The sequence below is a fragment of the Papaver somniferum genome, unplaced genomic scaffold, assembly GCF_003573695.1.
Source record: "Papaver somniferum cultivar HN1 unplaced genomic scaffold, ASM357369v1 unplaced-scaffold_131, whole genome shotgun sequence".
Classification (NCBI taxonomy): domain Eukaryota; kingdom Viridiplantae; phylum Streptophyta; class Magnoliopsida; order Ranunculales; family Papaveraceae; genus Papaver; species Papaver somniferum.
The window spans coordinates 2,013,776-2,036,173 of NW_020622270.1; the positions used below are offsets into that span (position 1 = coordinate 2,013,776).

The following is a 22,398-nucleotide window of genomic DNA, read 5'->3' on the forward strand; positions in this document are numbered from 1 at the left end:
AAAATTTGTGTATATAATAAATCTGCAGTGAAAAGAGCATTGATAAATGCAAGAATAAGGTGTCGTTCATCCACTCGTCTTCCCATTTCACTACACATGGTTCTCCAGCGTGTTGTTAGATGACGCAAACTCTCATTTGTTCTTCTTCGAAGTCCGAATGCCGTCTCAATCCCTGGTCTTGACATATTATTGCTGATATATTGTCCTAAAAAGACGTTCTGTAAATGTTGAAATGATCCAATGGATTCTATTGGTAGTACTTCAAACCATTTCAGAGCTTCCCCTACCAGGATCGTAGCAAAATATTTACACATTACTGCATCATTGTTTTCCCATTGCAATAAAGACCGGGTGTAAGCTTTCACGTGTTGTATTGCACAGGCGCTTCCATCAAATATGCTAGTGAACACTGGTAAATTTCACTTGGACGGTATCACTTCCCTTTGAATCTTCCTTGTAAAGGGAGTTTTCCCAGCTTCCTCCACTGCTTCTTCTAGTTGTCTCCTTCCACCATTTCTTTTCACAGTCATCATTCTCTTAATTCCGCAATTTCTTTAAGAATTTCTTCACTGAATCTTTGATATATATCTTCGCGCATAGGTATTTTTAATCTTGCTTGCATCAGTCTATTCTCATGATTATTATGACGTACTGCTTCTTGTATCTCATATTCTTCAGCTTCTTCTCTTCTTCTCCTACGCCTTTCAATGTTCGTTTCATTCTGTGCTCTATCATGTCGTTCCTCTTCACCTGTGCGATTATGTCGATGTCTTGACGTTCTCTTTCTTGCGGTGCAAACTGTCCTTGTTATATATCGTTTATGTGATGAAGTTCGTGCTGCCTTACTCGATTATCCTGATTATTTTGACGTAATGCTTCATGCAATTCTCTCTCTTCAATTTCTTCCCTTCTTCTTTGTCTGTCTCTTTCGTTTCTCGCACGTGTAACTTACCTTTCGCGCTCGTTCTCTTCTCTCAACATTTCTCTTCCATGCAATATTATCTGTCCTTTCCTCGGATCCTCGGATCCTCGTCTTCTCTTTCAAAATTATTATGTGTGCGACGTAGAAGTTCACGCGGATGCTCATATCGATTATTTCCCAAATCTTGAGCTATATCCCTTCCCCTTTGATGGTCCTGTTGATTATCATCTACTTGCAGGTTTTCTTCAATAGTTTCCATGCATTGTCTTCCCCTAGTATCTTCTTGATTAGATCGACTTTGTCTTGATGAACTCCTGCTTGATCTCGACCTTGATCGTGTAGCACTTCTTGATCTCTGTTCTTGCAATCTAAGGTTCTCTTCTCTTAAGTCATCATTCCAACGTATCAAATTCGCACGTTCTTCATCTTCTCTTTGTCCTTCTGTAACCAATCTTTGTCTCAGTTCTGCAATTGTCATATTATCGTCACTCCCCTCAATCCTTCCTGCATTCCCAGTTCTTTGCGTTTCCTCTTCAGTTGAACTTGTTTGTGAAGTATGAATGCTCACTCTATCATAATAAATATCATTGTTCCGCTCTTGTTCACACTGAGGTTTAATTGGATTTTCGTTTCCTTGATTTTCTCTTACTCTTTCTTCTTGTTGGTCAAGATTTGTAATTCTTCTTCTTTCAACAATTCTATTGCTCCTTCTGGTTGTTGTTCCCTGTTCAATAGTATATCCAAGTCTCGCCATCTTCAATTTCCAGATCTTACTTTTTCCAAGATTCTATAAATTTACTACCAGGATTTATCACCCAAAGCTGTTTCTGGCGCCAAAAATGTAGTTGCAGAAATACCTACAACCACACCCCAATGTATCTAAACAATAACCTAAGTAATCATAATGAATTCTTTTATTAGTTATCAAGGTTTTAATTGGATACAAAGGATTACAATGACTTTACTTGCTCTTCAAATAAACTTTCGCTCTCCTAGTTTCTTGTCTAACACACACTAAAAGATCTCTCCCTCTATGTGATGACTTCTTTCCTTTATATAGGATTCCTCATAGTGGATGACAGCTAAGAGACCCATTATTTTCGGAATCACTGTGCGTTACATTCGCTCATGTATATTCACTTATTCTCGCACAGCTTATACTTCGCATAGATCATCACACTTTACTCGTGACTTTGTTGACATCATCCAATACGTCACTTCAACTTTGCCATGTACGATAAACCTCGCTTACATCAGATAATACTTACTTCGCATAGTTATTGATATGTGCGATATTTCATTCCTACAGTCTGTGGGAAACATGCTGATAACAATGATCGCTTGGGTCCTGAAGGGCGTCATCAGTTTGCTTGTTACCAACCATGGGTTTTTCATTGGGATGAGATGCCTGCTAATGTACTTTCCATTTTCTTATATTTCGTTGATTAATTTCCTTCTCGTTCTACTGTTTAACTGTATTAACTTCGTTATTTGCAGAATCCGGATTGTGACTTTTCAATGAAGGAAAAGTCAAAAGCTTATGGTAAGCGAGGATATTCATAAACCAAAATGGTAAGAAACATTAACTTTTTTATCTTACTTTTTACTCTTCCTACTATTGCCTCTGTTGCTTATCCTGCTTGTGTGACGAAGAAGGTTGTTGTTGAGGGAACTTTTATTCCACCTTCCTCCAAGAGACGACATCACAATTGCAAAACTGATGCGGAGGTTAATCTCAAGGTTCCCAAATATAAGAGTGTGAAAGGTTCGTCTTCCGCTAATTCTTCTTTGACTAATGTTGATGAGGAAGTGCCTAAGGATATTCTCTCCGAGTATCTTGCTGAGAAGTCCATTTTGGATACGGATAACACCTTCTCTACTCCTCGAGACGACACTTCATGCATTCCTCAAGTTCTCAATTACATTGAAGATTATCCAATAAAGTCTGCAAAGGATAAGCAAGTGCACGAACAGAATATTACTTCGCCTAACAAGAAGAACGAGAGCAATCGCTAGAACATAATATTACTTCGTCCAGTGAGAAGGATAAGAAAGTGCAAGAACAAAGTATTATTCTATCTGGCAAGAAAGGATAAAAAATGCCAGAACATAATCCCTCTTCGCTAGGTGTACAGAATAATTCTGCTGACTCAAGCTTTTGGATGAAATATTTTGAGGGATCGCCAGGAGGGAAGTTGGTTCCTAACCTGGAAGATATTTCTTCGGATATGGCGAGACTGTGTTCCACTTCCTTACCTTCTTTTGATCAAGATCCATAAAAAAACATTGATTTTGCTTCCTTAACCATTGAGCAACATGCTACCTTAGATATCTTGGTAAACATTCATTATTTTGCAGTATTTATTCTTCGCTTAATTTATCTATTTGGTAATCTAATGTTACTGTTGTCACAAGCGTATTATCGCCACATGGTTCAGTTGGAAGAAGCTCTGCGGCCAAAGTTGCAATTGCAAGAAGCTGAGAAAGAGATAGGGAAAAAAATGGTTTCGTCCAAAAACGCCTCAAATTGTACAGATTAGTCCAGTCCTAGTTGACTAGGTACAAATTAGTCCAAAATTTGTGTAAAGACGCTGCTATCCTTCACACGCGTTTCATAAAGCACACGTACGACGAATGAAAACAGTTTGCAACTGACACATTAAGGGTGAATGTGACACGTTCGTTCAAAACAAAAAAAATGAAATTAAAAACGGAAAAATAAATTATTTCATTTAGCAGAGAGAAGAGAAAAGAAGATCAGAGAAAGCAAAGAGAAGAAAGCAAAACTGTAACCTAACTGAGAAAACCCAAATCGAAACCCTAAATTTTCATAATCAAACCCTAAATCTTCATTATCAAACCCTAAAGATTTATAATCGTTGATGATTGCAGTAGAAGTAACAACATGGTGATTGGGAAAAACCAGTTCAAAAGAGGAAACCAGAAGAACTATCGGAAGATACAACATAATTTGAAGAACAAGAAATTTCAAAATCACCAGGTCCTGAGACGAGATCAAAATCTTAAAATAATGCGGAAGTTTCAACATCAACTGTAGTAAAAAAACTGAAAAATCATCACCATATAAGAAGACATCAAAAACTTCAAAGTCATCACCAGTTAAGAAAGGAAAAGGTAACAAATATTGGTCTTATTTTTGTGTTTTAAAGATTTTTTCCCATCACTTATGTTACTAGTGTACAGATCTGTGCACCAGCATGTTGTTTCATCTTCATATGACCAGTTGTGTGTGTTTTGAATCTTTTTTCTCGTCATTTGTGTTACTAGTGTACAAAACTGTACACGAACATGCTGTTTCATTTTATACGACGTGTTGTGTGTGTTTTGAAGCTTTTTTCCCATCACTTGTGTTACTAGTGTACATTACAGTACACCAACACCTTCAAATAGCATGGCGTTTGTGTTTGTAGCCTTTTTCCCATAACTTGTGTTATTAGTGTACATAACTGTGCACCAGCATGCTGTTTCATCTTCATATGGCTGGTTGTGTGTGTTTTGAAGCCTTTTTCCCATCACTTGTGTTATTAGTGTACATAATTGTGCACCAGCATGTTGTTTCATCTTCATATGGCCGTTTGTGTGTGTTTTGAATCTCTTTCCCCATCACTCGTGTTACTAGTGTACATATTTGTCCACCAGTGTGCTGTTTCATCTTCATATGGCCTGTTTTGTGTGGTTTGAACCTTTTTTCCCATTACTTGTGTTACTAATGTACATAATTGTGCATCAACATGTTGTTTCACTTCATATCTCCAGTTGTGTGTGTTTTAAACTTGTTTTCCCATCACTTGTGTTACTGGTGTACATATAAGTACACATATCTTGTTCGTCTTCATAATCAAATCTTTATTCAAAATCAAATCTTTAAACAGTTCGATTACTGGTGTACATATAAGTACACATATGTTGTTTCATCTTTATTTAAAATCAAATCTTTCAATAAACTTCTTATGTTTTAAAGGCTGACTCTTATGGGGGAGGGAAAGGATGAGCGGAAAAGTGGGGCCACGTAGGGTGGGAAGAATATTTGTCGTAGTGAGAGAGAGAAAATATAAGAAGAATATGCGTTTTATTTCAGGGATGTATGGATTGTTCTGTGGGAATGAATGTTGTTTTTGTTAGTTTTGTTGTGGTAGTGTACATATTTGTATACAAGATGTTATTTCAGGGATGTATGAACTGTTATGTGGACATGGATGTTATTTTTGTTAGATTTGTTGCAGTTGTGTACAGATTTGTACGACAACATGCCATTTCAAGGGTATATGTACTGTTATGTGAGTATGAATTCTATTTTACTTAAATTAGTTGTGGTTGTATACATATTGGTACACATGTATAACAGCTCAAGGATGTGTGGGTTATTTCATCGGCGTGCATGTTATTTTTGTTGGATTTCTTTAGGAGTATACATACTTGTATGCCATTGTATCATGTTATGGGCATATGATCTGTTTTGTGGTTTTAAATGTTGGATTTTTTTCATTTCTGTAGGTGTGTACATACTTATGCATTGTTGTATCATGTCATGAGCAAATGGCATGTTTTGTATGAGCATGTATGTTGGATTTGTTAAAGTTCTGTAGGTGTGTACATACTTGTACACTGATGTATCATGTCATGGGAGTATGACATGTTCTGTGGTTTTGAATGTTAGATTATGTCATTTCTATAGGTGTGTACATACATGTACACTGCTAGTATCATTTCATGGACATATGAACTTTCTTGTGCGAGTATGAATCTTGGTTTTAAGATTTTTGTAGGTGTGTACATACTTGCACACTAGTATGTTATGTCATGGATATATGAACTTTTTGTGGGTATGGATGTCACAGGTTCTATAATTTTCGAAGTATGGATGTCATGGTATACATTCTAGTACACTGGTAAGCTATCTCATGGATGCATGATATGTTTCATAGTTTTTGAAGTTGGATTTGTCTGATTTTTGTAGGTGTGTATATACTTGTTGGAGATGGTAGCATCAGAACCTGCAGAAACCTGTCGGTGGTCCTGCCAAACTGTAGAATATCGCAGAAGATAAATAATACCAACATTGGCGTGCGAGTAGGAGAGAAACAACTTGATTTATGTTTAAAACCTGCTTAAGTTGTTTGTAACTCCCTTAAACTTTTAACAACTATGTTTCTTAACTTTCTTAAACAACTATTATTACTTGTAAAACCTTGAATTAATCTTATTATTAGTTTGAATATAGATGTTTTGAATGCAAATTTTTTCAGATTTACACGATATATTTTAAGTAATTTTTTTCATGTGTACATAATGATGTACATGATGGTGCACATCTACTGACAGGTTAGAAAATCAAAGTGTACATGATGTTGAATATGTACTGACATGTTATAAAATTATTCATACCTGCAGAAATAAAGACACATGTACTGAAGTAAAAACCAATCTAAATTCTTAAAATAAATAAGATAGTAACATTCATTGTAACAGTTTACATGAGAAAAAAAGTACAAAGTCGTAAGCAAGAATGGTAGCAAATCATCAAGGAAGGTGCAAGTAAAGCACTCAGTGCACATCATAGGCCTTCTTTACTTCTCTCTAGCAATTTTGATGCGTTGATTTCTTCGTCTTCCAAATGGAGTCCTGGATATGTGACTAATGATTCTACCTATAAGATCTTTTACTCGTCTCTTAAACATCAACATGATAATCTTCAACCTGATAAAACATATGAACCAATGAAATGATTTGGAAAAAAAAGAACATAATGTTGCAAAACTATGCGCAGATTCAAAAACAATAAACATGTGTATAACTATGTACACTTAGTTGCAGAACTATGCACATCTTTAAAACAATCAACCTGTGCACATCCATACCCATAGAAATGCCATATATAAATGAGACCGGACAACGTGCACAATCATATACACACGTACAACTTGAATCGTGTACCTAAGCAACAATATCTTTACCAATATTGAATAAAATTATTTTGATCTTATGAGTCCCTAAATTTATACATACATATAAATTCAAATAATACCCAATGAGTCTAAAATGTGACATATTATCGACCCGAATATCATCCACATCATTACTAGGGTTAACTATGGTCAAAATAAGGTTTCAAGATCAATTGCAAAGGTAAAGAAACTTACCCTAGTGACATCCTCCATTTATGAATGGAATAATCAAGAGGTAATCATCTCTTCGACGTATTCATGTCCAACCATCTTCATTAACTGCTACCAAATGATTCATGCACTCTAGTAATACCATTCATAAAGTCAAAAATATGTGCAACTATGTACACATTAACATTAACATGTGTACAACTATATACACCCAAAAAATATGATCCCGAAAATCTTGAAGTTAAAAATAAACTCAAAATAATCATTACAGAGCATACAAGTGTACAAATATGTAAACCTATATAGAAACATAATAAACTCTAGAGTACACTCGCAGGACATGCAATCAATTCATCACAAAGCATACTAGTATATAAACATGTAGAATTATACAAAAATCTAACTAATCAAACATCCACACCCACAAAACAGATCATAAAATTATGAGAGTTCATAATGGTGTATGACTATTTACACACCTATAGAAATCTAACATCCATACCCCTAAAGCATGCCATATAATAATGACACAGCACAATGGTGTACAACTATGTACACACCTTTAAAAAACCAAGTAATCCAACATCCATACTCACAAAACAAAACATAAAATTATGAGAGAGCATACTAGCGTATAATTATGTACACATCTCCAGAAAAACAACAAAAATATAGCATTAATTCAAACAAAACAACCAATGCATTCATCACACATAAAGTTTTAGTATATAAATGTGTACGCATCTCCCAAAATATGGATGAATACTCACCACGATTCAAAAAAAGCATACACAACCTGCTCAGACTTGGTTCAGACCCTACATATTACAAAAAAACGTACTCCCTCTGTTCCGATTTACTTGACGTTGTAGAGTTTTCACGGAGATTAAGAAATACCATAGAGAATAAAATCTTTCCAATTCTACCCATATCAATTCTTTTTAAAATTTTAAATGACTAGTTTTTAGTTTCTAGATTTTAGAGAAAGTCATCAATTCCCTAGTAATTTACTTGGAATATACTACCAAACTAGAGTAGATTTAAAATTAGAGTGTTGATTACAATAAAAGTTAATGATATTGTATGATTCCAAAGCAAGGGCAAATCAGTGAGAATATGAGAAAAATACTAAAACTATCATCTATTTTGGAACATAAAAAAAACCCTAAAACATCAAGTAAAATGGAACGGAGGGAGTATATGGTGTATATTAAAGTCCATGCACATGCTATATAAAGTGAAACACATACTAGTGTACAAACATGTACACCTCTACAAAAAAATAACCAATTATAGCATCATACCCACAGGACATGCCATCCCTTCATAGAAAGAGCATACTAGCATACAAAAAATTATGCACCTGTATAAAAACCTAGCAAATTTTAGCATTCATAGCACATGACATGTTATATGTTCATCATAGAGAATTTTAGTGTATAAACATGTACACATCCACAGAAAAAAATGACAAATTCTAGCATCCATAACCACAAAACATGCCATGCATTCATCGGAGAGCAAGCTAGCATAGTGTACAAGTATGTACATATCTATAGAAAAATAACAAAAATAGAGCGTTGATTCAAACAAAACAACCTATGCATTTACCAAACAAAATTTCAGTGTACAATATGTATACAACCTTCTTAGACATGGTTGATACCTTGCGTATTATAAAATACATATATAGAGAACATATACAGTGTATAAAGTACACATGTTATATCACCATAAAAAGATATCAGATACTCTATCAATTAGAAATCATGAAATAAAATCAAACGCGTTATAAAAGCACACAAATGAAGAGATCAAGAGATCTAAAAAAATCACATATAATAACAGAGGTAGCTCAAGAAAAATCTGAATCACATCTGAAATTTCTTAATATAAAATCCACTAACACAGAGACTTAAAAACAAATATATCTGAATCACATTTGAACATATCATAGAATTTATTCTTTGAATCAATCTTAAAATAACCATAAACTGAAACATATACAGGTACACATTCTGTTTAGTCAAAAACATAAGAAATCAATTAATCTATCAATTAATCGCCATTAATAACTTTGGTCGTGTTGTAAAAAACATATATGAAGAGAACAAAAACATCTTAATCATGTATATGTAGATCTCAAAATCGAAAAACTATCAAAGAAAAACAAATTTATGAAGAAAAAATGAAAATGAAATTAGAATTCCATGAAAATCAAAACTTAAATATAAAAAAAATCAAAACTAAAAAAAGAAAATCAAAAAGATCTAACAAAAGATAACAAATCGAATCGATTTCCTACCATGTATTAAAAAAAAAGCACAGTCACAAAATCGAAGAAGTAAAACAAAAGATTAACGATGAAAAACTAACCTGAGATCAAAATAATCTGATGAAGAAACAACTTAATCCTTCAAAATCTCTCTATATCTTTGTTTATCTCTCCCTTTCTCTCCATCTTTCTCAATTTCTTCTGATTTGAAATCCTAAATCCACATTACATTTGAAAAAAATTGTTCTATATGGAAATTCTGAAAGGGTAATTTTGGTACTGTGAAAATCCGAGATATCCATGAATCGGTGTATTTTTGAACTAACTCGTCCATATTTGGACTAAATTGTTGGAGGCGGGGATTTTTTGGATTAGAGAGTACTAGGCATGAGATGGGTGAACTAAAGCGTCCCAACCCAGTAACTTTGGGACTAAACGTCAATTTCTACAAGAGATTATACGTCTGCAAGAAGAGCTAACCAATGGAAGTGGTGCAGGTAATTCTCTTCGTGCGAGGAATAAAGAGCTTCAACATAAGGCTATCTTATCCTTCGTAGGTTTATTTACATTTTGTGCTTCAGTCTTGATACTTAGGTTATTTCCATACAAAGCTCACTACGTAAATCATGAGAGGCAAATCTTTGAGTTCAAATTCGCTGCTGAAGATACCAAGCTGATAATGTGAAACTGAAGGATCAAATAAACGGTTTGAATGCAGAAATATTGAATTTGTCATATCAAGTATACAGCCTAACCACTGAAAATGCAATTTCGAAGGAGCAAGTAGGCACTCTAGGTGATCAGGTACACCACTTCGCACATCAATTGGATAATACTGACGAATTGAATTACAGTTTGGAAAATGAGAAGGTTGATTTTTTAAGCACAACAAGTACATTGATCTTAACTTAGAGTACAGGAGAACACTACAGAATAACGAAACTCTTAAAGACTGCTTCACAACAAAAAAGCCAAAACTAGGGATTTAGATAGGAGGACATAAAGGCTTGGTCTGGTGAGAAATAAAAGATTATCAAGAGCACAGACAAAGTTGTGAAATACATTAGAAAAGTTCAAGAAGATAACTAAAACCTATCGAGAGATAATACTCGTCTGGAAAAGGATAACAGAATTCTTGTCGCGCGAGAAGACAAGATTCTCGCTCGTTTAGAGGGTAAGGTTGGCGCTGACTTTGACAAACCTTTGATAAAATTGACGAGGCTAAAGTTGAAATCGCAAGATGTTTGAGCTTGAAAGAAGATGTTGAAAAAATGCTTAAACTGACCATCGCGCAGAAGGAAGGTAATCGCAACTGGATGCCTTAATTTCTGCCCCAGTCTTTGTTCTTTTGAAAGATGCATTGTTGTGATTAATGTCTCATCTCCACCTTTATGATTTCGCAGAGTCAGAAAAGAAGCAAGGGGAGGAATTGGAAAAAGTGAGAACTGAATTGGTGATAGTGAATGTAGAGTTGGCAAAAACGAAGGAAAAGTTGGTGAGGACTCGGAATGAAAGAGATACCTCCTCTCAGCAGCTTGTCACTCTCAACAATCAGTTATCGCAACTTAATCATGAACATGCTACATTGAAGAAGGAGACTGACGAGTATAAGAAGGATATGGAGTCCAAAATCATCCGAGTTAAGAAAAATGCCCAACAGTCCCTCAATTAGCGCGGTCAAGAATTTGGCGATGAGCTTTGCAAATATCATGGTCTTGAGCCAATAATTCTAGAGTTTGGTTCAGACGACGAAGAGGAGGAACTGACCAACTATTCTTCTTCTGGAAATAATAGCGAAGAGACTGAAAGCGATATCGGCGATCAGGATGTTGGTGGTACCCTTAAAAAGGATAAGCTTACCAAAAATTCTATTCAGGATCAGGCTACTTCGACTCGCAGCGGTAATGATGCTAAAGGTGACGATCATCCTATCAAAACTGACGATACTTGTCTTGTTGATCAAGTTAGCGAGGATAATGCTCTCCTCAACTATCAGACCAGCGAGAATGTGTCCTAATCAACCTAGCGAAAACACTGTCTCCGAAGATGCTATCTCCATTTCTTCTCTTGCTAATACTTGAACATGTCTTTTCGTTGATCTTCAACTTTGTGAACATCTCGGCGCTCCCAAGCTCGGGGAGTATATTTTCTTTTTAAACTGATCTTCTTTCTTTTATTTTAGCATCTTTCTTTGCCATATGCTTTATACTTTTCAGCTCTTTGATACCCTAATCCAGATGCTAAAAATACCACAGTCGTAATAGCATGGTTGCTCACATGCTTTAGTAGTATACTCATAAATAACTTGACTTTTAAATCTTTTTTTGCTTAGCAAATATATGTTAGGAAAGTAACCTCTACTGAGAAGGTAAAGAACAGATAACCTGTTTTTTGTATTCCCATGCATGCCTCTGTTTTTATCTATGATGTAGAGTTTACTTAAGGAATATAATGCGAGTGTGTATTCGCCACTATTAACAATATCTCTCCATGCCTCTGTGATGTCTCGTATCCTTTATTTTCTGATGAGTTTCGACATGTCCATGTGTCCCCCGTCACCCCCCGCCACCACCCCCAGTATTAATTGTATTGGCCATTTTTCGTATTCCAGTGGTTTCAAAAAACCAGGTGAGCATTTTACCTTGAAAATAATCTTGACCAAGGAGGTAAAGAACATAAAATTGTTTTTTGTATACCCATATATGTCTCTGTTCTTTAGCTACTTGCGAGAGATTGTTGACAAGGAATGATACGAGCAGGACATCTCAATTTTCATATTTTTTATCGTTGTGTTAACGATTCTTTTGTCTTTTCATATTTTTTTTTATTTTTGAGGTCTTATTGCACCTCTTTGTTTGTTTTATGCCTCGGTGAGGTCTTTTCATTGTTCCTTCGTAAGGTCTTTTATTTGTCTCAGAAAAAAGATACTAATAATCTTGTGTCGTTGAATCTTGGTTGTTGTTTTAAAAATATTTGTTAAATTATCAATAGGATCGTATATCCCATAGTCGTAATAGCATAGTCGTAATAGCATAGTCCTGATACCCTAATCCTGATGCTAAAAATACCATAGTCGTAATAGCATGGTTGCTCACATGCTTTAGTAGTATGGCTAGGGATCGTCTTTACGAGAAACCCCTGTTTCTCGGTTGCACCCAATCTCGAACAGCCACGTGTCTCCTATTTTAACTACCACAGTTTACAATTTGGAAATCATATACTTGACTAATTTGAACGCATTTTCTAAGAGAGAAAAAAGGAAAATAAGGGGTTTCTCCCTTAATTATCTCTTTTGTCCATAGAATACTGCTTACCCAGCAACATACTCCCAGGTTCCCTAGAAAAGGAAAAACTTACGGCGATGTTCATTAGCTTCACAAGCTTATTCCTGTAATGTTTTTATGCCGAAAAATTATCAATCAATTTTAACGGGGTGAATATATATCTGTATGACAAATTAATTAACATCATAGTGAATTCTAGGTTTTCTGATCACAATGGAAGCTTTTATCTATGCTGCTATTATTGCGTCGTTTTCCTTCTTCTTCAGTTTGATGTACCTTGATCTTGTAATGCAACGAAACCTCATTGAATAACTTTAAAGGCTATATCCAATGGAGCTAAATTGGGTAGATAGTTTTAGGGAGCAGTTACAAAACACGTTCCATTAATCTCCCATTAAAATCAGCAAAACAACTATCTCATTAAGACGGTAATATAGGAGTCCACGGTGAAGTAGGATTAAACCACTTGATGATGCTCCATGATGATGAGCTGCAAAAAAGACGATGATGTTAGGAGTACGCTAGTGGTAGAAAAAAATATTAGGAAAATCAAATATTTCCCTTATTTTTCACTGAGAAAATCCTTCAAAAATCCTTCAATTCATTTAAGTATATGACGTTCAAATTGTTAACTATGGTAGTTATCATACGAGACACGTGTCTGTTTGAGATTGGTTGGAATATAGGAACAGGTTTTTTTGGCAACAGACGATCCAGAGCCTAGTAGTATACTCATAAATAACTTGACTTTTAAATTTTTTCTTGCTTAGCAAATATATGTTAGGAAAGTAACCTCTACTGAGAAGGTAAAGAACACATAACATGCTTTTTGTATTCCCATACATGCCTCTGTTTTTATCTATGCTGTAGAGTTTACTTTAGGAATATAATGCGAGTGTGTATTCGCCACTATTAACAATATCTCTCCACAATGCGATGTCTCGTATCCTTTATTTTCTGATGAGTTTCGCCATGTCCACGTGTCCCCCCCCAGTATTAATTGTATCCGCCATTTTTCGTATTCCAGTGGTTTCAAAAAACCAGGTGAGCATTTTACCTTGAAAATAATCTTGACCAAGGAGGTAAAGAACATAAAATTGTTTTTTGTATATCCATATATGTCTCTGTTCTTTAGCTACTTGCGAAAGATTGTTGACAAGGAATGATACGAGCAGGACATCTCAATTTTCATATTTTTTATCGTTGTGTTAACGATTCTTTTGTCTTTTCATTTTTTTTTTTTGAGGTCTTATTGCACCTCTTTGTTTGTTTTATGCCTCGAAAGGTCTTTTCATTGTTCCTTCATAAGGTCTTTTATTTGTCTAAGAAAAAAGATACTAATAATCTTGTGTCATTGAATCTTGGTTGTTGTTTTAAGAATATTTGTTAAATTATCAATAGGATCGTATATCCCTTTTCTCATTCATATCAAACTATTTATATGTTTACAATAGTCGGCATTGCCTTTATTCTCAAGGAATTTGTTTCCTAGAAAAACTCTGTTTACATAGATATCAAACTCCTAACTATAGAAAGATATATTCTCCTAATACCCTCCCTCAAGATGGAGCATGTAGATCACGAATGCCCATCTTGGACAAGAGGGAGTTAAATTGAGCTTTCCCCAAAGCCTTTGTGAAAATATCTACCAATTGTACCGTTGTATGAGTGTATGATGGTGATATGAGCTTACTTGTTATTGCATCTCTGACAAGATGACAATCTCCCTCTATATGTTTCGTTCTTTCATGAAACACTGGATTTTGTGCAATATATAATGCTGTCTGACTATCACAGTAGAGATTCATTCCTTGAGTATGATGAACCCCTAAATCACCAAGTAATTGTTTTAACCATTTTAACTCACATGTCACAGCTGACATAGATCTATTTTCTGCTTCTGCAGACGAACGAGGGATTGTATGCTGCTTCTTAGTTTTCCAAGACACAGGTGAGAAACCAAGAAGTACAAACCAACCAGTTAATGAACGCCTTGTCAATGGACAACTTGACCAATCTGAATCATACCATCCATTCAAATGAAGAGCACTATCAGAACGTAAAAGTATTGATAGAGAATCAACTAGACACTCAGACTCAATCTAGATTAAAGTATCTCAAGGAGCCAATATCTCTCACTTGTTTTGATTTACTCAAGCTAAACCAATAGCGAGTCTTCAATCAAACACAAGGAATAACTTGGAAGGTACCAAAGACCAATATCCAAGGATCAATCAATATCAATCAACAACCAAAGGTTGGATTTCCAATTGATGATCTTAACGCACAACCTGTATTATTTCAATTATATAAAATATAATGCGGAAAAGAAATAACACAGACACCAGAAGTTTTGTTAACGAGGAAACCGCAAATGCAAAAAAAACCCGGGACCTAGTCCAGATTGAATACACACTGTATTAAGCCGCTACAGACACTAGCCTACTCCAAGCTAACTTCAGACTGAACTATAGTTGAACCCCAATCAGTCTCCCACCGATCCAAGGTACAGTTGTACTCCTACACCTCTGATCCCTGCAGGATACTACGCACTTGATTCCCTTAGCTGATCTCACCCACAACCCAGAGTTGTTACAACCCAAAATCACAGACTTGATAATAAACATATCTGTCTCACACAGAAAAGTCTACCAAAGGAAAAATCTGTCTCCCACAGATAAACTCTAGGTTTTGTTCCGTCTTAAATATAAAATCAAGGTGAACATGAACCAATTGATAATCCGGTCTTATATTCCCGAAGAACATCCTAGATTAATCAATCACCTCTCTACAATCCTTCCTGACTACACAGGCGGTTTGTCGAGGAGTCACAAACAGTGAGACGAAGATGTTTGTGACTTCTTTATGTTGCCTAGCGGAGAACTCTCACGATCTCAAGCCAATCAATCGATTGTACTCGTACGATAGAAGATGCAAGATCAGATCACACAACTACGATAAAAGTAGTATCAGTCTGGCTTCACAATCCCAATGAAGTCTTTAAGTCGTTAACCTGGTTTTAGGGAAGAAAACCAAAGGTTAAAGGAGAATCGACTCTAGCGAGTGTACTAGTATCACACAGACATGTGGGGATTAGTTTTTCTCAAAGATAGATGTCTCCTTTATATAGCCTTCAAATTAGGGTTTTGCCTTAGTTACAAAACAATCCATATTTTCCGTTAGATGAAAACCTGATTTAGATTCAAGCTAATATTTCTCAACCGTTAGATCGAAAACTTAGCTTGTCACACACACTTGGGCAAACGTTTACTGGGTTTGTGAAAACCATGCCCAAACGTGTACGTGTATGTTGGTTCAACATAGTAACCCAAAAGGTTAACCATATGTGCATTTCATATTAACCTAGTTCTTCTTCACCATAACTAGTTCAATTGACTCAAATGAACTAGTTAAAGAGTTGTTCAATTGCTATGAGATCTTATGTAACTACACAAGACACAATTGAAACAAAGATAATTAGATTTGATTGAATCGGCTCATGAACATTATAGCCACGGTTTGCATAAAGCATTCTTTAGTAATTTAATGTTTCATGTTCAGAGCACATCTTTAGATCATAAACTCTTAAGTTCACAAACAAGTTCGCGGACTTAAGTTAATCGGTTGAGTTTTCCAAACTTAGCAGAAATTCTCGGAAAGAGAACTTCCGCCAATTTGCGGGCTGGGTTCGCGGACTGAGTTTACGGACTTAACACACAAACGAGTTTTGTAAAATCCAGCAAAAATACTTGATCAACAACTTCCGACAGTTCGCGGACTGAGTCTGCGGACTGGGTTCGCGGACTTGGCAAGCCAATTCCACAATCCTCCTGATTTCTCTTGATCAACAAAGTTCGAAAACTTCAGTTCAAGGAATACTTGGTTATGTAATCTAAACTCTCATTTCAATCATTGAGAAATTCTCAGAGGACGCTATGTAGCCGTTATTCACAGACCGATTCACGTCAGAGCAATTCTCAAAGTGATTGAAACTTTTCATGACTTTCGTCACTAGGTGAAGATAAACTTGATCAAAGCGAAACGATTTACCAACACACGATTTCGAGATAAAAGATAAGCAATGAATTCTCAACTCGAAATGTCAAATGTGTATGATCTAGTCTATATAGCATACGACTTTTGTCTCATAAGAAGTAGGAGATAGAATAGATAGACTTTTGAGTGATAAATAAGTTCAGGTATCCACATACCTTTTTGTTGATGAAGTTCCACGGTTCCTTGTATAGATCTTCGCCGTTGTATGATGAATCGCCATGAAGTCCTTGAACTCAACTACACTTTTATATCCTAGTCCGAGACTTAGCTATGTAGGCTAGAAATCAAGACTCATAGTTTTGATCACTAACATTGACAAACATGCTTGAGATAGCAACGCATGCGAGGTCGACTGAGCTATGCTCTAACAAGTATAGCTTGTCCATGATTTTTCTTGAAATATCTAACCACACAGAGTGCTGCTCCCAATGTTCTGCTCTGGGTTGTTGCATAAATTGTGACAATATATGCACAGAATATGCAAGATCTGGTCTCGTCACTGACAAGTATATCAAACGACCCACTAATCGTCTATACTTATCCACATCCTCTAATAATTTGCCGTTTGCTAAAGCTAGACGATGATTTGTTTCAATTTCTCCCAATAATCTAGTCTCCATGATAATGTCAAGTGCATATTTCCTCTGGCATATGTAAAGCCCTTGTCTACTACGTGCCACTTCTAGTCCAAGAAAATCTTTCAACTTCCCAAGGTCTTTCATTCTGAAAGTGTGACCCAAGTATGTCTTAAAATTATGAAGTTCAAGCAAATCATTGCCTGCCACAATTAAATCATCAACATAAACCAATACGTTAAGTTGCATCTTCCTTTTCGTCATTGTAAAAAGTGAGTAATCTGAATAGGACTGTGTAAATCGATAATTCTTCAAGGCTGTCGATAACTTTGCAAACCAACATCGAGGTGCCTGCTTCAAGCCATACAACGATTTCTTCATTCTACAGACCATATTAGGATTTCCCTTAGCAAATCCCGTAGGTATCTTCATGTACACTTCTTCTTCCAAATCACCATGAAAAAATGCATTATGTACATCCATTTAATGCACTCCCCAGTTCTTAACAGCTGCAACTTCCAGAAAAATTCGTACTAACGTCATCTTTTCCACAGGTGAAAATGTCTCATTATAATCTAAACCCTCAACTTGATGATTCCCAAAGATCACCAACCTTGCTTTCAAGTGTACCAGATTTCCATTTTCATCTCTCTTTTCTATATAGATCCATTTACTTCCTAATGTTTTTTTTTCCAGGAGGTAACTCCACCAATTCCCATGTTCCTCCAAAGCTCGGATTTCTGTATCCATAGTTTTTCGCCAACCTGGATATTTCATAGCTTCCTTAAAGCTCTTTGGCTCATTTGCTGCATTAACCGCCGCAAGATATAATCTATGCACAGCGGAAAAACGTTCACAACTAACATAATATGTTAAAGGATAAGCTGTACCTGAGGTAGATGATTATGCAGATTGAGTAGACGATGGACTATTTTCTCGAACTTTATGTGTCACAAAACCTTTGAGTTTAGTCGAAGGAATTTTCTTACGATGTCCCTTAACCATCTCATTGATATTGTTATCTACTACTGTCTTTGTTTTGTGTACTACATTCACTGTCACCACTAGAATGCGATATTATCTCTTGTTCTTTCTCCTCTATTTGTTCTTTACTGTTTTCCTCTATTCTTGCTATTGGTTGTGAAGAACTGGCCTGTATATCTTTACCATGTTCTGGAAGTTCAGTTACGCTTCTAGGATAATGGTAACTCCTCCACATACTCATCATCGCTCCAACATGCTTCATTACTTGTTGTTGCATTATTGGGAAGTTGTTCATCTTTTATCTCAACATATGGAAAATGCAGTTCATAAAAATCCACATCTCTGGACACTAAAAATTGGCGTGTGTCCAAATCATACACTTGCCATGCATTTTTACCAAATGGATATCCAAGAAACGCACATCTTCTTCCCCTACTAGCAAATTTGTCACCTTTGCTATTTTGATTATGCACATAACACAAGCACCCAAACACACGCAACTGATCATACAGAGACAATTTTCCAAACATAATCTCATATGGTGTCTTATTCCCAAGCAAAGGTGTTGGTTTTCTATTAATCAAGTATGTTGCAGTCAATGCACACTATCCACAAAATTTTATTGGCAAGTTAGCTTGAAATCTTAATGCTCTTGCCACATTCATAATATGTTGATGTTTTCTCTCAACTCTTCCATTCTGTTGAGGTGTACCAACACAAGATGTCTCAAATATTATGCCATTAGACTTAAAGTACTCACGCAAAGAGTTAAATTCCGTTCCATTATCACTTATAACACATTTGATTTCCTTGTAATTGTATTGTCTCAAATATCAAATTGACGTTTGATAAGAGCAATAAAATTAAGAAACATTGATTCAACTTTTGTTTTAGTCTTAATCAAATAAATCCAAACACCTCTTGAAAAATCATCTACTATTGTCAAGAAGTAGTGATCTCCACAAGACGAAGGTGTCTTGTAAGGCCCCCATAAATCCAAATGAACCAATTCAAATAGACAACCAACTTTATTCTGACTAACAGGAAAACTACTTGTACGATGTTTTGCTCGTGGACAGATATCACAAGCTTTATTATTGTTCCTAAAAGAACCACTCACAACTGGTATCTTCTGCGAAACTTTCTCTGAAGGATGTCACATTCGTTGATGCCACAGCTCGTATGAATCCCTACTAAATTCCAACACTTTACCTAGAGGAACACCACGAAAGAACTATAGTCCATCTTGTCTCTCACCCAGTCCAATCACCTTCCTCGTCCAGTGGTCCTGTAAAACACATAATCTGTTAGTAAACTGCACAACACAAAGAGACTCATCAATCATCTGAGTGACTGAAATCAAGTTACAATTTGACTGAGGCACATAAAGGACATTATCAAGCCTTAAACCACCAGGAAGAACAATAGTTCCAATTTGATCAGAGTTCGCAGTCTTTCCGTCTGGTAGACCAACTGAACGATTTCTAATTCTCTTCACTCCTATCATGTCATCTAAATTGCATGAGACATGATTTGTTTCCCCTGTATCCACAATCCAGGAGTCACGATTCTTCTTACCTTGTAATTGTATTTTCGATTTGTTTGAATTCAAAAATTCAAGCACTTGTTGAAGTTGAGTTGTTGTCAATCCAACTAATCCAGCTCCATCTGCATGTCATGCATTTGAACTCGACTGCTGACTTGTCGACATACTCAAATTATTGTCACGAACAAGATTGGTGTTGTTATTTCCTCTTCCACCTCTTCCATATACAAAACCACCACGACCAGGAATATTTCTACCACCAACCTTGTTACCTCTACCATATCCTCTACCAGAGACAGGCCAAACTCGTGGTCTATCTCCCCAACAGTAAGGGTATCCAATTAATTGGAAACAACCATCTTCTGTATGTCCTTCTAGATGACAGTGGTTACATACCTTTAAACTAGTATCAAAATTACTAGTGCTTCCTTTTTGGAAAGGTTGAACCTTAAATGCCATCACATTATCTTGTACTTCTTTAGACAGTGAGACATCTCCTATTTTCAAAAGCTCAGCATTCACAACAGCTTGGTATGCACCATCAATCGTTGGCAATGGATCTCTTTCCAATAATTATTCACGAATCGACCCATACATGTTGTCTAAACCAATCAAAAAATAATGAACATAATCTTCTTCTCGTAAAGTAGTGACTTGTGTTGCGATATCACAAGTACACAGACCAAAACTACATCGTGGTGTCTTCATATATGTGATCAACTCATCCCATATTTTATTAAGCCTTCCAAAGTACACAGCTACATGTTCATATTTTCCTTGCTTGCACTCACTCAGAGAAGATTTGAGTTGGAAAATTCTGGTTCCACTAACAACACAAAATCTATTCTTCAAGTGTGTCCAGAGAATACTTGCATCATCATAATCTCCCAGTGTTGATCGGATAGAAAAATCTAAGGTATTGGTTATCCATCAAACAATCATATAATGTACAACAATCCATTCCTCCACCTGATCATCATCTCCAGTAGGTTTCTTTACTGTTCCATCAACAAAGCCAAACTTACGTTTTGCTTTCAAAGATCTTCCAATGGCTCTAGCCCATACATCATAGTTAGTTCCCTTCAATATGATCGGGGTAATAATAATACCCGGACCAAACCATCACTTGATCCTAGATGATAAATTGGATCTTTCTTCGTCATCTTTGACGTTGTTGGTTCATCATCATCTTTTCCCATCGCTTAAAAAGTAGTTTTAGGGTTTCTGTTTTTAAATAATAGGTTTTAGGTTGAAACCAGGCTCTGAGGCCATGTTAAATTATCAATAGGATCGTATATCCCTTTTCTCATTCATATCAAACTATTTATATGTTTATAATAGTCGGCATTGCCTTTATTTAAGGAATTCGTTTCCTAGAATAATTCTGTTTACATAGATATCAAACTCTTAACTATAAAAAGATATACTTTCTTAATAATATTCATGTTGGTTTAGTAAAACGTCGGAATCAAATTGCTAAATTCAAGTAATGGATTTGTGTTTGATCACTTGGGACCCAAGCTTGCAAAGCTGTAAAAGAAGAACAACACGAAGTTATACTGATCAATTCGAATCATTTATGGCAGATCCTGACTTGGCTGATAGAACTTATATTACACCAATGACACCTGATGCTCAACTTCCTACAATGGGTAGACAAATTGGGTTAGATTTGGCTCTAAGTGGAGTGTTGGAGAAATAAGCTACAGTATTAAGAAGGTGGAGGATAAAGATCTCTTTAAGCAGATAATGATGTGCCCTAACTTGAGATGTGACCTTACTTTGTGTGAGTCTATAGTCTAGAATAGAGGTGGAATTGATGTGCCCTAAGTTGAGATGCAGATATTAATTTTACCATTCAAATTGGCTTAAAAAACATTTTGTATAGTATGCATTCTACATGGTATTTCATTTCTAATATAATACCGCCATGGCCCATGAATAAAGTTCTCGTTTTATTGGTAAAAATTTTCGTGCTGGCAGTGACTTTACCACCGTAGGATAGTGACACCGGCATGAATAAAGATGGAGGCAACCGAATAGAATATATTTAGTAGGCAAAGACATTGCACGAATATTTGGCATCAAAGAAATGTTCGTTTTGCAACTTTTGCTCCATGATTATAGCTGTTTTTCGTTATTCAATTGCGGATCCATACGCTGAATTATTCAAATAGCTTCTACCTTCTAGCAGTATATATCCCATATCATATGGCAGAGAAGAAAGCATTTTATAGGAGAAGCTATACCTTGAAATCAACCAACATCTTTATGTGAGTGTTTGTTTGCAAGAATATATTGCACGTTATTGATTTACTCTATTATATCAGATGTGATTCACTAGGATTATCATACTATACACCGCATCATTAGAAAATAGAAGCTGATGTTCCTGCTCTTGAAATGGATTATTTATCTCAATCTTCAGATTTTTTCTGTTCATTTGTTTTGTTATGGTTTGGTTTGGCGCCATGGTTTTATAATGGTTCTCCTTATGAGGTTTCTTAGTTATTGAAACCCATCCACTAAGGAATACAAAATATATATAGACCGAATCAGGGATCAACCTATAATTGTGTTTGTCCTATGAATACTGCTAAGGAAGTATGGATGGAATCG

General features: G+C 35.7%; 1 long non-coding RNA gene across 1 annotated transcript; it reads right to left on the reverse strand.

Moving 5' to 3' along the window:
- Nucleotides 1-6,375: 6,375 nt before the first annotated feature.
- LOC113332395 lies at nt 6,376-9,547 on the reverse strand. Its single transcript, XR_003351490.1, has 3 exons — nt 9,436-9,547; nt 7,084-7,191; nt 6,376-6,640 (listed from the first exon to the last, which is right to left on the reverse strand). It is a non-coding gene; the product is annotated as an uncharacterized LOC113332395 (long non-coding RNA).
- Between the last annotated feature and the right edge of the window lie 12,851 nt (nt 9,548-22,398).